This window comes from Galleria mellonella, unplaced genomic scaffold (genome assembly GCF_026898425.1).
Source record: "Galleria mellonella isolate WM207_F2 unplaced genomic scaffold, CSIRO_AGI_GalMel_v1 utg329, whole genome shotgun sequence".
Classification (NCBI taxonomy): Eukaryota; Metazoa; Arthropoda; class Insecta; order Lepidoptera; family Pyralidae; genus Galleria; species Galleria mellonella.
The window spans coordinates 259,747-273,595 of NW_026442078.1; the positions used below are offsets into that span (position 1 = coordinate 259,747).

The 13,849-nt window shown below is 30.6% G+C and overlaps 1 protein-coding gene and 1 long non-coding RNA gene across 3 annotated transcripts in view; both read right to left on the bottom strand.

Moving 5' to 3' along the window:
- LOC113511818 (caskin-2) overlaps positions 1-13,849 on the bottom strand; it is a 350,084-nt gene that overhangs the window by 169,720 nt on the left and 166,515 nt on the right. The gene's annotated exons all lie outside the window — the stretch shown is intronic.
- Positions 1,947-6,198, bottom strand: LOC128201004 (uncharacterized). The gene is made up of 3 exons (XR_008253002.1): positions 6,126-6,198; positions 5,653-5,776; positions 1,947-4,832 (listed from the first exon to the last, which is right to left on the bottom strand). It is a non-coding gene; the product is annotated as an uncharacterized LOC128201004 (long non-coding RNA).

Genomic DNA, 13,849 nt, shown 5'->3' on the forward strand with positions numbered 1-13,849 from the left:
ATATTTTGCTATATTTCTTCGTAAATTCTCAACAATTTTTTTTTATTCTTTTTTTTCAATCGATGGAGTTTAATTTCATGTTAATTTGTTAGTATTTTTTATTATGATTGCTGTAGTTTTTTGTTGGAAGAGCTTTAATTCACCTTACTTCAAATCACAGCTAAAATCAGTTTTTTTCACTAAATTAAAAATAAAGAACTACTTTTAAATTTTCCAATAACTTCTTAAATCAAAAAACTCCATTAAATATTGCCATAAAAACCATACATAACACAATACAACCATAGGCAGTAAAACACCCCGTATATACACACCTAATGCATGTTTAGCGTCGAAGAAAGAAACTCTTTGTCAGACAAGGAACAGGTTTTGATTAATTGCTAATTACCTGCCTACTTTGATCACCCTATCTAAAAGATAATATTGCCAAATTATTGAAAGTAATCGCGCTATACGGACACAATATGTAGTTGAGTGATGTCATTTCCCACGACGAATATGTTCGTGTTTGAACACCTACTTCCGGCTTAGGAACTTTAGTTTTGCGATACGCTAACTAGATACTTCCTGGAAATACTTGCATAGATTACTGATACCTACTTGATGCCATAATTATTTTATAACATATTCATTTAAAAAAACCACAACGTATAAATAACACAATACCTATTAGTAATAACCAAAAATAAAGCACTTTAGCGTAAGTTAAGTTTTATCGTTATATTGTGGTCTCGTTGTTTTCATTAATTTAGTGTTGAAAGTTTAATTATAATATAATTATTATTAATTTTATTTTTATTGATTTTCATTTGACATATAACTTTTCTATCATTCTTATTTACTGTATAATAGCTTTGTTGACTAGTGCATATAAAATATTATGCATGATCCAAAGCATGCACTTGATACCAGTAGGTAGTGATTTTTGTGTTTTTGTTAAAATTATAAATTGTAATAAGTAGTTAAAGAATTAAATAAATATATGTAAATTCAGTGATTAATATTTGCATGCATTTGATGTGGTGAAACATAATGGACATCTTGTAAACTTGACAAATGCAACTTCTTATCTATAATGTTTCTGACAAATAAATTTCATTTAATTTGATTGTACGTTAATACAGTCGAGTCAGACCTTTTCGGTTGAATATGTTACTGAATTGAATGGAAGGATTATAAAAAAAATGAATGTATATAAATGACCAAATATTATATGGTTATTGGCAAATGGTCATTTGCAATGCAATTTCCTTTTTTGATTTTGATTTCTAAATAGTATTTGGAATGACTTCATCAGTTGCTTCCTTTTTCTATTTTTGACAGTGCAGTTACAGCACTATTTTATAAACTTTAAGAAATTTGATCACACTGCATGAAAAAGGATATCAACAATTAAACTCAGGATTTCTTTCTATAAAAATATCTCACGAAAAGAAGAGGCTCCGAGGTCCTTTTAATTTTAAAACCTCACTCGTATGCGGCCATAATTACAATGGCGTTGAACCTTATGCTAATTTGAGGTATATAACTATATATCTGCTGGTGCTTCGTATGTAAATACATCCTTTTTTGCCTCCCAATTATTTTGGTTTGTATGTCGAAGAAAAATAAACTTGACTCTAAAAAACTGTATTATACGATTCACACAAAAAAAAAAAACTCATTGAACTTGATTTAGGCTAAAACCCTGTCCGCTTCTTTTTTTTTTATATGACAATTATTTATATTCAAATCTCTCATAACCTATTTTTTATGTTAGACTGTTTAATCGCTTTGTCATAAATTGAGAAATTTGCACAATACAATGAGACAAAACATTTCAATTGTTTTTAAAACTTAGGTTCATTTTTTAACGACATTTATGTATGTATAATGGAAATTTTATGAACTTACTATATTTGTCGTTTCCAATGATTGTTTCGACTTCAGAAAAAGAAAACTTCCGAATTAAGTCGAAACAATTCCGACAATTGTTGAAACGACAAACATAGTAAATTCATAAATTTCCTTTTATACATCATCATCATCATATCAGCCTTTAACTATTTACTGCTGACCATAAGCATACCCCTTGGGGTATTTTGCCTGTAATTGCCACGCTTAGCAGACGAATTGGCAACCGCAGTTAGGTGAGGGAGATATTATAAGAGAGACGCTGCTCCCCATCCCTGGCTCTCACTTAGTCGCCTCTTACGAGACCCACGGGAAAAGAAGGGGTAGCCTATTCTATGCTGGGGCCACACGGCGGTTTTTACACACACGTAATATATGTGTGTACAATAAACACTTGAATTGCTAAAATACTGTATATGGAAGTTAGTTTATTATATACATAAAGGATAGTACGAGATTATACATTATTATGCAACAGAGTATCTGTAATCATAGACAATGTACACATTTAAAACATATTTACTTACTTTTAAATACAGAATAGATAAGAGTAGGTGCCAACTTGTCTATAGTATGCAGAATTTACCTAGTTTTGGATAGATATATGGCAATATATGTATTGCGCAAGATAGGTACCTATATCTACTTCAATATCGGAATGACTGATCGAGGTCGTGTTATCACTGGCTGATAATGTCAATTTTATTTATATCCCCGCCATGAATAGTGTTGATAAATCGACCTAACAAAACGTTTTATTATGACGTACATGCACCTTATCATTGATTAGTACTTAAATCTATTTAATTCACACCTATGATAGATTAATTTTCTGTCACTGAAACTTTTGGTGTCTTCCTTATTATATTGTTGCCAACACGAAGATGTCTAAGATATTCATAGTAAAATCAAAATCATGTCTTTGCAATGTGATTTCTACTAATGATTTTCAATATTTTCCCGAAAAATATATACTTTAGAAATATTTTTTCTATAATATATATATATATCAGTTTAGCTCAATATGTCAATATGGAAAGCACTGATATATATATAAGCGTATTATATATAAACGTACGACGCGGTAATATTAGTATGAGAGGAAAGAGCAATATACCACATCAAGTCGACCTCCACGCGGAAACCATTGTAATTAATTATTAATGAATTCCTCACAATGGGCCAATTGACATGCTTTATCCTTATCTATTATTCGTCACTAGTGTTACTAGCGTAAGTAGGGTAACTATTTCATTTTCAGCCATTAAAAACTTTGATCGCAAAATTAGTCCATCTAACTCAATTGGGAGGCATTCAGAAAACTTTACTGGTAACAACTTATCAAATTCAAATAAAAACAATATACAAAATTGTAGGCTGACAGCAGATACAAAATTAGTTTGGCGCCAAAATAATTTAAAAAAGCAATCTCCACGTCCATTAATCTATGCCGATGCTACATGACCCATAGAGCAATAGACGACATATTTTTGTATTTTATTTACGTGCATCGCAATGTACGTAATGCAGCGACAACTTGTTATAAAATCCGGTGCCCGCTGCACAGCGGGAAATTTTCATCGCCTGCACCACACAGAACATAGAAGTTGTGAGAGAATTTCTTAACATGATGCAGACAAGATTTTTAAATTGTATACAAATCTCGTCAAGAGAATCTAGTTGTATTTTAAGTCAGCAATATAATTCATGAAATAATTTATTATCCCAAATTTACTTGTACTGTATAATGTTCTACGTATTTTGATTTTGATGACGTAAATATCGAAGTATCTATCATCATCATCATCATCATCATACCAGTCCTTGTTTGTCCACTGCTGTACATAGACCTCCCTCATAGACTATAAGGAACGATCATAAGCTATCATGCAGGTGGCTCCCTGCAATGCATTAGGTCGTCACTCCATCGTCGAGAGTCATCCTACACTGGGTGTGCCTGTACGGAGGTTTCCACTTAAGAATCTTTCTTCCCCTTCGGTTGGCAGTTCTTCGAGCTGTGATCAGCCCATTGCCACTTCAGGTTGTTTATCCTTCAAGGTTTTTTAGTCACTTTGGTTCTCCTACGGATATCCTTTTTGCGAATTCTATCACGCAAAAAAACTCCGAGCATTCTCTCTATGGCTGAGTATTTTAAAGCTTTTAATGACCGTGATCATCATCGAGGTATCTATAGAAACATTTTTTTTCTAATCAACAACATCATATCTATCCTGCTATCTCTATCCACTATCAACTCGATTCGACAAAACTGTAACTCGATACGTAACTACGCAACTAATTGCTAGTCATTTACAGTATACGGTTACACCGGTAGGGTGACAAACAATTTACAATACTTATAGTTTTTTACTCCAGAATACAAACAGTTATAACAATAAAATAGAATACTTATTGTGTTTTATTTTCAAGGGCTTTCACCTTCTTTAGGTATATCGGCTTTGTGGTATATCATACTCTGAACTAATTTTTCCGATATGATTTTATCTATTTTGCTTCTTCAAAGAAAGGAAGAGGAATTAAAGGGCATCAATAATCTACAGAGATATTAAAAAATTTAGGTTCAACTTATATAGATTTAATAAGAGTAATATTTAATTTATTTAGATGAAAATGGTGAATGAATTCTTAAATGCCTACTGTGATAAAAAAAATTTTTCGTAAAATCTTTAATATTTTTTATCAAGTTAAGTTGATATATTATTAAAATTTTACGTATGTATTAAGTATCACTGTGTTAACAGTGACATTTAATAAAAAAAAAAATCAGTAGCGGATATACATCTTTTCCCCCAGTAGAGTATGTAAATTTTACCGCTTCTACTGAGTTCTATAATTCAATATCGTAATTCGCAATCAAAATTGGCTTCAAATTTGCCGCTCTAGACTTTAGCCTACTCAGCCTGCTGCTAAATCTGCCACTGAAAAAATGGAAAATATTGACTGCATGTGTAAAATGATAAATAAAAAATAATATATTAGTTAATGTCTAATGTCTGTGTCAGTTTTTCAATATGTTTTCTACAATGCAAATGAATAAGTATAAAGTTGTATCGCATGTATGTTGATTTTCTAACATTTATTTTATTTTCATAGCATTCCCTTTAAAGTATTGTCTTACATTTTTAGCATTATGCCTGTTATGATAGAAAAGTAAAACTATATCTGAAACGGTTAATTTTTATTTATACAAAATTCCTTTACTTTTAATGCTTGAATGTCACCCTACACCATAGAACACTGTCAGTATACAGCTATTTTAGCCCAACTTATTTACATATTTAACGCTCAATTGATAGGGGTTGATCAATTTAGGGAATCAGCTATTATGGAATAAAGCTGTATGGAATCTGTTCTTGTATTTATTGAAATATTCTCTATGTCATTAATATTATAAATTTATAAAGGTTGTAAAGTTGTTTGAAAGTTTGTCACTCAATGACAATTAAACAAATAAACGGATTTGAATAAAATTTGGTACACAGGATACACTGCCTCTTAAACAAATGAAAAACGAAATTACTGTAAGATACGTTTTAATTAAAGAAAGCTCGAAAAAGAGCAAAACGGATGTTCCAGACTCACTTTACTTGATGTAGGAGATAGCGATAACATATCTATTGATAAATACAATTACCACTTATCTAGAGGGACTGGATTTATTCGAGCAATGCGGTAGTATACATTTCAACATTTGATTTTTTTATTAAAATTAGAATAACAAATAAGCTGACGGCTCACCTGACGGAAAGTGGTAACCTGTCGCCTATATCAGTACCATGGACATAACAAAGTATACTACGTCACCCATGATATCCTTCATGCGTTGCCATGGCTGTGGACTAAGGTGTTATGCCTCTGTACCCTGTAATTTCATTAACATAAGCATAGGGTGGGACCCTTCAAACCAAAACACGGTCATACCTGCTTCACGGCAGAAAACATGAATGGGACAGAGGTGTTCAAGCAGACAACTTTTATATAAAGTTTTAAAGGTAAATATATGTATATATTGTTCATATACTATTTCTGAGAATTCATTATAAATATCTTATTAAAATTACTTTCAAACACAAAACTCTTGCCGACTTCAACAAGAACATCTTAAAAACACCAAAGTATTCTAATATCCAAACGAATATTTAGGGCACAATTAATATCAGCTGAAAAATTGCTATTTAATTGTATTGTCTGTAAAAAGCGAGACGCCTCACCAGCTTATAAGGCGAGTCGGCAACTAATTAAAGGAGTTCTTTAATTGTTACACGCCAATTTCGCCCGACTACTAAAAAAGAGTAATTTCTAATGAGAAAAACACAGAAGTACATTTATAAACTATTCTTTAATCATTGATAATACGTTTGTGAAAATGTAGCCAATTAAACATTATTACAGTGAGTATACATTCCTAATGTCATGGTCTAGACGAATCAATAAAAGCCATACTGTCTGATTGACTGGTATATAAAGATAAAATTTATCTTAGTTTCGTATATCTCATACTGAGCTTTCTTTAGAGATCATTGACATCTAGAGTGTCTTCTTACAAACTTTTATATATGAAAATAATTTTATCCAATTAATAATTTAAAAACTAGAGAGTTGGTAATTGTGGAAGCGCAAATTCCTTAAATAATTATGTTATTTCTTATTTGAACAAACATCCATTAAAATAGTCTTCAGGAGAAATATCATACAATACTACAGTATAAGAAGTATAAGTTAGGTATAAAACTTAAATTTTTCAAACTTGCATAAAATAAGTATACGTTTACTTTAATTTAATATTCTATTATATATAAAATTCTCTCCGTCCTGTTGTAAAGTCGTAGGTAGACAAAGGAATCCGTTTAGGGAATCCGGTGGAAAAACATATAAAACTATTTCGAGTTGGAAACCGCACGTGTGGCGTCGCCGCCGCCCCAATTATAATAATGGATATTATTTTTACGACACATCCGAACATACCGACGTTCTACGTTTCCGAAGGAAATAAAGACAGTGAATGACGTGCGAACGGTTAGTGAAACAGTAACTACACCAATAATAATAACAAGAAGAAATACACGAAAACAAATATTTCAGTTCACAGGATTAATTTTTTTTTTCTTAAAATAAAATCGTAGCAAAACCGAAACGGTACATCTTTATCATAATCTATTTTCAAAAATATAGCTTATTGATATACAAATGACACTCAATAAAAAAAAAAAAACTAAGTAATAATGTACGAAAAATTAAAAAAATAAACTAAGACATTCATAAAATTCGTAGATTTTTAAACCTTACAAGTAACAACCTACAAAAGTGTTCAATTTAACTGTTCGATATAATTAGTATCATCAGTAGAAGTATGATACATAAACATGTATTATTTATAACCAGTATATTAATATTCTTAAGTGATCTAAAAGCTTGTCGCGGCCGAGGTCTATGCGTTAACGAAATTGCGCTTGTAAAATACTTTTTCTCCAAATTATGTTTCTATTTGAAGGTCTTTGATTGTTAAAAGATATGTATGAGAATCTTTCATTAGTATTCAGACGTAATATATTGTTATTGAATATATATACAATGTAGTACTGTAGTTTTAACAATTAAGCCATGTGTTCCGTTAAACGCAACATTTAGTTCCACATTGTACTCTTTGTTTTACTACTACTCGTATTTGGACTGTGACATTATTTGTCTGATGCTTTATAAACATGATCTAAAAATAGATTATTTATAAAACGTTTTTGTATTTCCTCTGAACTAGCAGTATCATGCGCTTTTGTCTAATTTAGTATAAGAATTTATCCTATATATTAATTAAGGATATAATCTATCTGTGTACCAAATTTTATTCAAGTCCATTCAGCTATTAGAGTAGCAAACATCCAAACATCACCAAATTCATTTTCAAATATATAATACGATGAATAAAAAATAAAAATTACAAATAATTTTACGATATTCTCCTTTATATTACGAGTAATGTTTGTGAGAGCATTTCTCAACTATTGTGTATTATTACTTCAGTATGTTACTATAATTATGTCACATATTTTTCACCACATCTACCCTTCATACGCTTTTTATTTTTACCTAATGGTTAGCTGGTAGAGAATGCCATATGGATAGCGTTAAGCTCGCTATTTATACAAAGTTTTATTCTGCAATAAAGAAGAAATAAATAAATTGGGATAAAAAGCGTCCTATTATGTTATCTATTTAATGTTTGAAATTTAATTCAAATTCATACCGTCGTTTATATATCAAAACAATTTAAAATTATTACGAACTTTCACTTCTAATTATATGACAATCACGCTTCTAGATAATTAATGGATAATTTGACATTTACTCTCAAATCATTAATTAGCTATCGAATAAATTTTATTAACGTTTAAGTAAGGGGGTAATATAGTTACAAACTAATTAGTTGATTGATTGATGGCCTACTTAAAGAGTATTGTCGCAAGCCGTACGCCCGAGCACATGTTTGGTAAGGCCCTGATTTAACATCTGCTAAAAGCATCAATGCCGGTTACAGTTCACACGGTGTTTTATTTTATAACAGGCGAGTTAGTTTGATTATTATTAATGAGGACATTGTTTGTATTCGAGTTCGTTTTAGGGTTCCGTATCGTATAATATAAACAACAGTTCATTTTGTAGTAAAACTTTGTTAGTCTATAGGTATTCTGCGCATAATAGAATAGTACAGATGACTAGTATTGTATTATACTACCTGTGGTGTAGGTGTTAGGTAACTAAAACTATAGAAAAAAAAACACAAAAATAATTAAGCACTTAATGAAAATATTAACAAGTGTCCAATAGTAGTACAAATCGAATATCGGTTAATCGCTCGAAGTCGATTAAATGAGTCGATTTGTTACTAATTTCATTTATATACATATTTCTGTGATAATTTAAACTCGATTAACTTTTGATTAAATTCTATGGAAACAGATTATAAAACATAATAATACTAATAATAAGTTTATTTTGCAAGAACAACTCACCAATTAATCAATAATACATATTACACGTTCAAATCATTCCTCCAACTTTACACCGAGTCTCGTTAACAGACACAATTTAATTTAGACTAATTTGCTAAAGAGAACTGAAACCCGCAACACTATCCGTCAACAGTCAGATATACTATCAAACATAACTTATAGATGAAGAAATCATCGTGAAAAAAGTATTAATATTTTTTTATTTATTTGGATTCTTACAATTTCACTCAATACATTTTTTTTTTGTACAGTAAAAACTGCCAAAACATCAGATGTTACACCATGCATGGTCTGACATGAAGAATATAATGGTGTAAACTTTATTATTATATTAATTTTTGAAAGAAATTAAATAGGAATGCGAAATTAATGCAGTCCGCCAGTCCTTTCCTTTAAAATTAAACGCTCTGATAAGAATTTAATCTGACAGGATTCGTAGATTGCTGACAGATATACTCGGCAAAAGGTAGTCTGTTCTCTCAGCTATCTGGGTCGAATGCTTTCCCAATTATACGCCATTGGAAGGATCAGGTGAAATAATTTTTAAAAGGCCTCAAAAAAGAGAATGGTTCTCGATCCGGCTGTATTTTTTTTTGTGTATATGTTAACCGATATCTTTGACATTACGATAGGAAGGATAGGGTGTACTCTCGTTGTTTTTTTTTTTTTTTTTTACAATTGAAGTCGTTATTTTTTGCGACGAAAATTACAAAACAATAATTTTTTTAGCAGCGTAAAGCTAGATATATGGATTTTTTAAAATATTTTCTTCAATATTTATTTCACTATTATTATAAATATTAGTACTGCAGATTGTTTTAGACTTATTTTTTTTTTATACAACTTAGAATGGCAAACAAGCTGACGGTACACCTGATGGAAAGTGGTAACCGTCGTCTATAGACATGAGCAGTACCATGGACATAACAGAGTATACTGTTTCGCCTAGACAATTTAAGTTTTTTTTTCTTTTTAACAATTAAACAGTTATTTAAATAATTGTAGGTATTTGTTATAATTATTATTATATCTATTTAACATATTTATAATACCCTATTGACAAGAATTATCTCAACTTCGGTACCCTAATTTATTAATGGGATTGCTAACACTTGGCTTACATTATTTTTATGACTATAGTATTCTCATTGTCCACTTGTGGAGTTGCAACCTGTCATACTATTTGTGCCACATCACCAATATATAAAATTAATTGTCTAAAGATGTATTTTAATTACATCTTAGAGTGCTTTCTTTTAACAATTTACATTACAGTATTAATGTAGTAAACGATTTCACTTTATACAAAACATATATGATAAATTTGAAAGCAATTGGATACATAGGTTGTATTTTTAATGTAGAAGAGTACATATTACCTTTTATTTGTGTCTTTCTGTTAATATAATGTCGACGAAATCGCAGGTAGATACTAGTATTTCAAATACAATTTTCAGATTCCTAAGCTCAATAGTTTCAAGTGTATATTGACAGATTACTTGGTGCATTAACTAGGCAACTATATTGTTATTGTGCAAGAATCGAACCCACAACAATGTTTCTTATATATAGATAAAACAAGTATTCATATGGTTTTGTCCGTCAGTTCATACGTAACATTTGTTCTTAATTACAAGTATTAATGGACTACGAACGTGACCGACGGACGAACAACGCATCTATATATAGAGATCTCGTAATGGTTTGTATTTCCTTAGCTTAGTATTCGTGACATAAAACTCTGGTGTATGTCCAACAATTTTATGCGTTAAACATTTTCTGTATGTGTGACATTTAAAACCATCGTGTCATGCGGTTTTCGGCAACCATTTAAACTAATATAACGGTAATAAACTTATCACTTGTCAAGCGCCGTTGGAATTTTAAATGTTCACATACATTCGTATATTTTCTGCACAAAGAAATTCTGTAATGATTCTCTTTTTTTATAACACAGGATGCAAACGAGTATGCAGCTCGCCTAATAATAATACCGCCACCCATGAGCACTCGCAATACTGAAGGAATTGTAGACGTGTTCTCAATCCTTTAAAAAGGAATATGCTTTTTTCTTGATAATTACGATGTAGTATCGGTTCGGAAATACTGCTGCTGGAAGCTGATAGTCCATGAAAGTTCATTGGTAAAGGAATATTGGATTTTTCTATTATTTTTTTATTACGCTATTTTATGAGATTAAGTTTTTAATTCTGAATTAATTTTAATATGCATATTTCCTTTCGCAATTGATAGGATTTATTCCCGTCTTGGCTTAATATCGATGTAGTGACATCAGAAGCTACCATTTTTCTTTAAAAAAAAAACTGTTTATAGGCACACGATGGCGCGTTCTGAAATAAAATATTTTTAAACTTATATATTTGTGAAACATCTGTCAACAGGGTTTTCTTACGATTAAAGCCGCTGTTTTTTTTTTTTTTTGCAAAGAAATACGCACTTTAAAACTTTGCAATGTAAACAAATATTTCAAAAGAATCTTTATTTAAAACGCAAATATATAATATTAAGTTGGCAATTAATGAGTAAACTTAAATTATCAACCCAAACTTAAATAATGTATGAAGTAAGAGAATCCGTAAGAGATTATTTCAAAGTTACATCATGTGATGGATCTAGGTACCATTGTGTCATTACTCATTTTTATCCTTCGGATATCGTAGGAGGTGACGAAAAAATTAAAGCATTATAAACCAATGTAAGAAAAGCAAAAATAAACTGTCGTTAAAGATTCATATCCCACCCCATCAGTGGAGTTTGATAGGTCGATAAAGCACTGTAAACAATTTAAAATACACTATTGCATCGTTCACGACTAACTTGGTATTTATGGATATTATTACTCGGAAACTCTCGTAAACAAATATCAAAACACCGATAGTCCGATCGTCAAATACAGCGACCGTATGTCGCTTGCATAATGAGCTGCATTTCCTTACCTTATAATGTGTTAGGATTTATTACACTCCCAAACATACAGGATCGTGTATATTTTAGAAAATTATAACAGGATATAAACGAAAAGTAATCTTAAAATGAAGACATATGGTAGTTAAAATTTATAATTATACAATAAAAGTACATCAATAGTGCGAACTTAGATAAAGTTGGAGGACTCAAGTGTCTGTATAGATATACCTATATCTTAGATTATATAGATAGAGCATCGAGCCTCAAAAACTGGTCATCTTTTTCTCAGCTAATTATCAAATTAACAGACTCGTTTTTTTATCAGTATTCTATATATCTACGCATAAAATATATCTTAAGGTTTTATTTAATAAATGAAATGAGTGTTTACGCAATAAAAAGATGCAGAATTTATAAGACTCTCTGTATCAATCCTTTGACTTGTAAAGCTGTTTTCATTGATATTAAAAAATCTTTTTAACAACAAATTTTTATTGCAAACTTCGTGTCAAGATTTAAGCGAAGTGTAAATTTAGAGACAAAAAATGGCATTGTAATTACATGAATATAACGATGTCAATGGTTAATTCTATTATTAACTATCATAAATGAAACTGTTTGAGAATGCATGGATGGATGTTTGTTACCCTTTCTTGCAAAAAGTACTGTGTACATTTTGGTACACTATATTATTATATTATAGGTAGGATATATTGCATAAAGGATACTTTATATGTTAATTCACGCGGATCGCTGCGTGATACGGCTAGTAGTTTTATAAATAGATTAAGCTATATCATATCCAATATATAAGATATTATTGGATAGTGTAGCATGTCCCTTACTGCAGCTGAGCGATCGGCGCAGGCGCAGCCGTTGCATACAAATCGCGACGACAAATCGACGTGGAACATTTTTTACCGTGAGGCAAAACTTTCCTTTGTATTAACGACCTCTTGAACGTGTAAATGAATGCGTCTAAATGAAATGAACATACGTATGGTCGAATGTGATTTTAAAGCGTAAAAATATAATAAAATAATCATGTCATTTTTTTCATTTCCACTTTACTTCAAGCAAAAAGTAAACAATAATTTGAATTTTTTAAATGCCTCGCAGATTAAATGTTATTGTTCCGATCGTAAACAAAACTCACTTATCTAGTACAGGCATAAGAAGATTGAAATTTCTTTTAAAGACAAAGCCCTAATTAATTTGATAATAAATAGATTTTAGTACAATTATTAAAATCGAAACGAAATTAAAATTGCACAGTAAACATTGTAAACTCTGTCGATTGTAACATAAGTTTTAGAATAATTTCAAAATTAGTGATTATAACTGTGTACTCGTATATACACAAAAAATACAGGAAAATATAACTTCCTCTTTTTTCAAATAAACTATACTTAATTGTGTACTTAACGTATTACACAAAAGCTACTAAACAAAATTGTTTAAAACACAACAGTGTTTCGCTCACAACTAACATTGTACGCTTCCGTCTGAGGAGTCATGAATAGTCATAAGTCGGGTAGAGTCGAGTAGCTGTCGTCTTAACCCTACCGATAACCTTCTAATTTAAATTTCATATACACTCGTCGCGTTAAAATCAACACTCGACGGGTTAACAGCCGTGTAAAATGCGCGCATAACGCTGAAGTGAAAATCCGTTCACTTGAAAACAGCGAAGAAAGCGCTTTATGAAACGTAAATATTGAAAAGTGAGTTGGGGTTTTTGAGTGGCACTTACATTTATATTTGGAGCTTATAGTTACTAAGCACCTCTACGACTCAGCGCATTAAGAAGTCCCTGCATAAAAGAGATACATTATACTTTTATTATGTAAGTTTTTCCTCGCAATTTCAGACGCGTGGATTTTGAAAATAGTGAAGTTTGAAAATAATAACATATTAGTAAAACATTGCCCATTAAAAAAAACGCCTATCCGTGTACCTAATTTAATTGAAATCCAAACAGTCGTTTAATATATTTAATT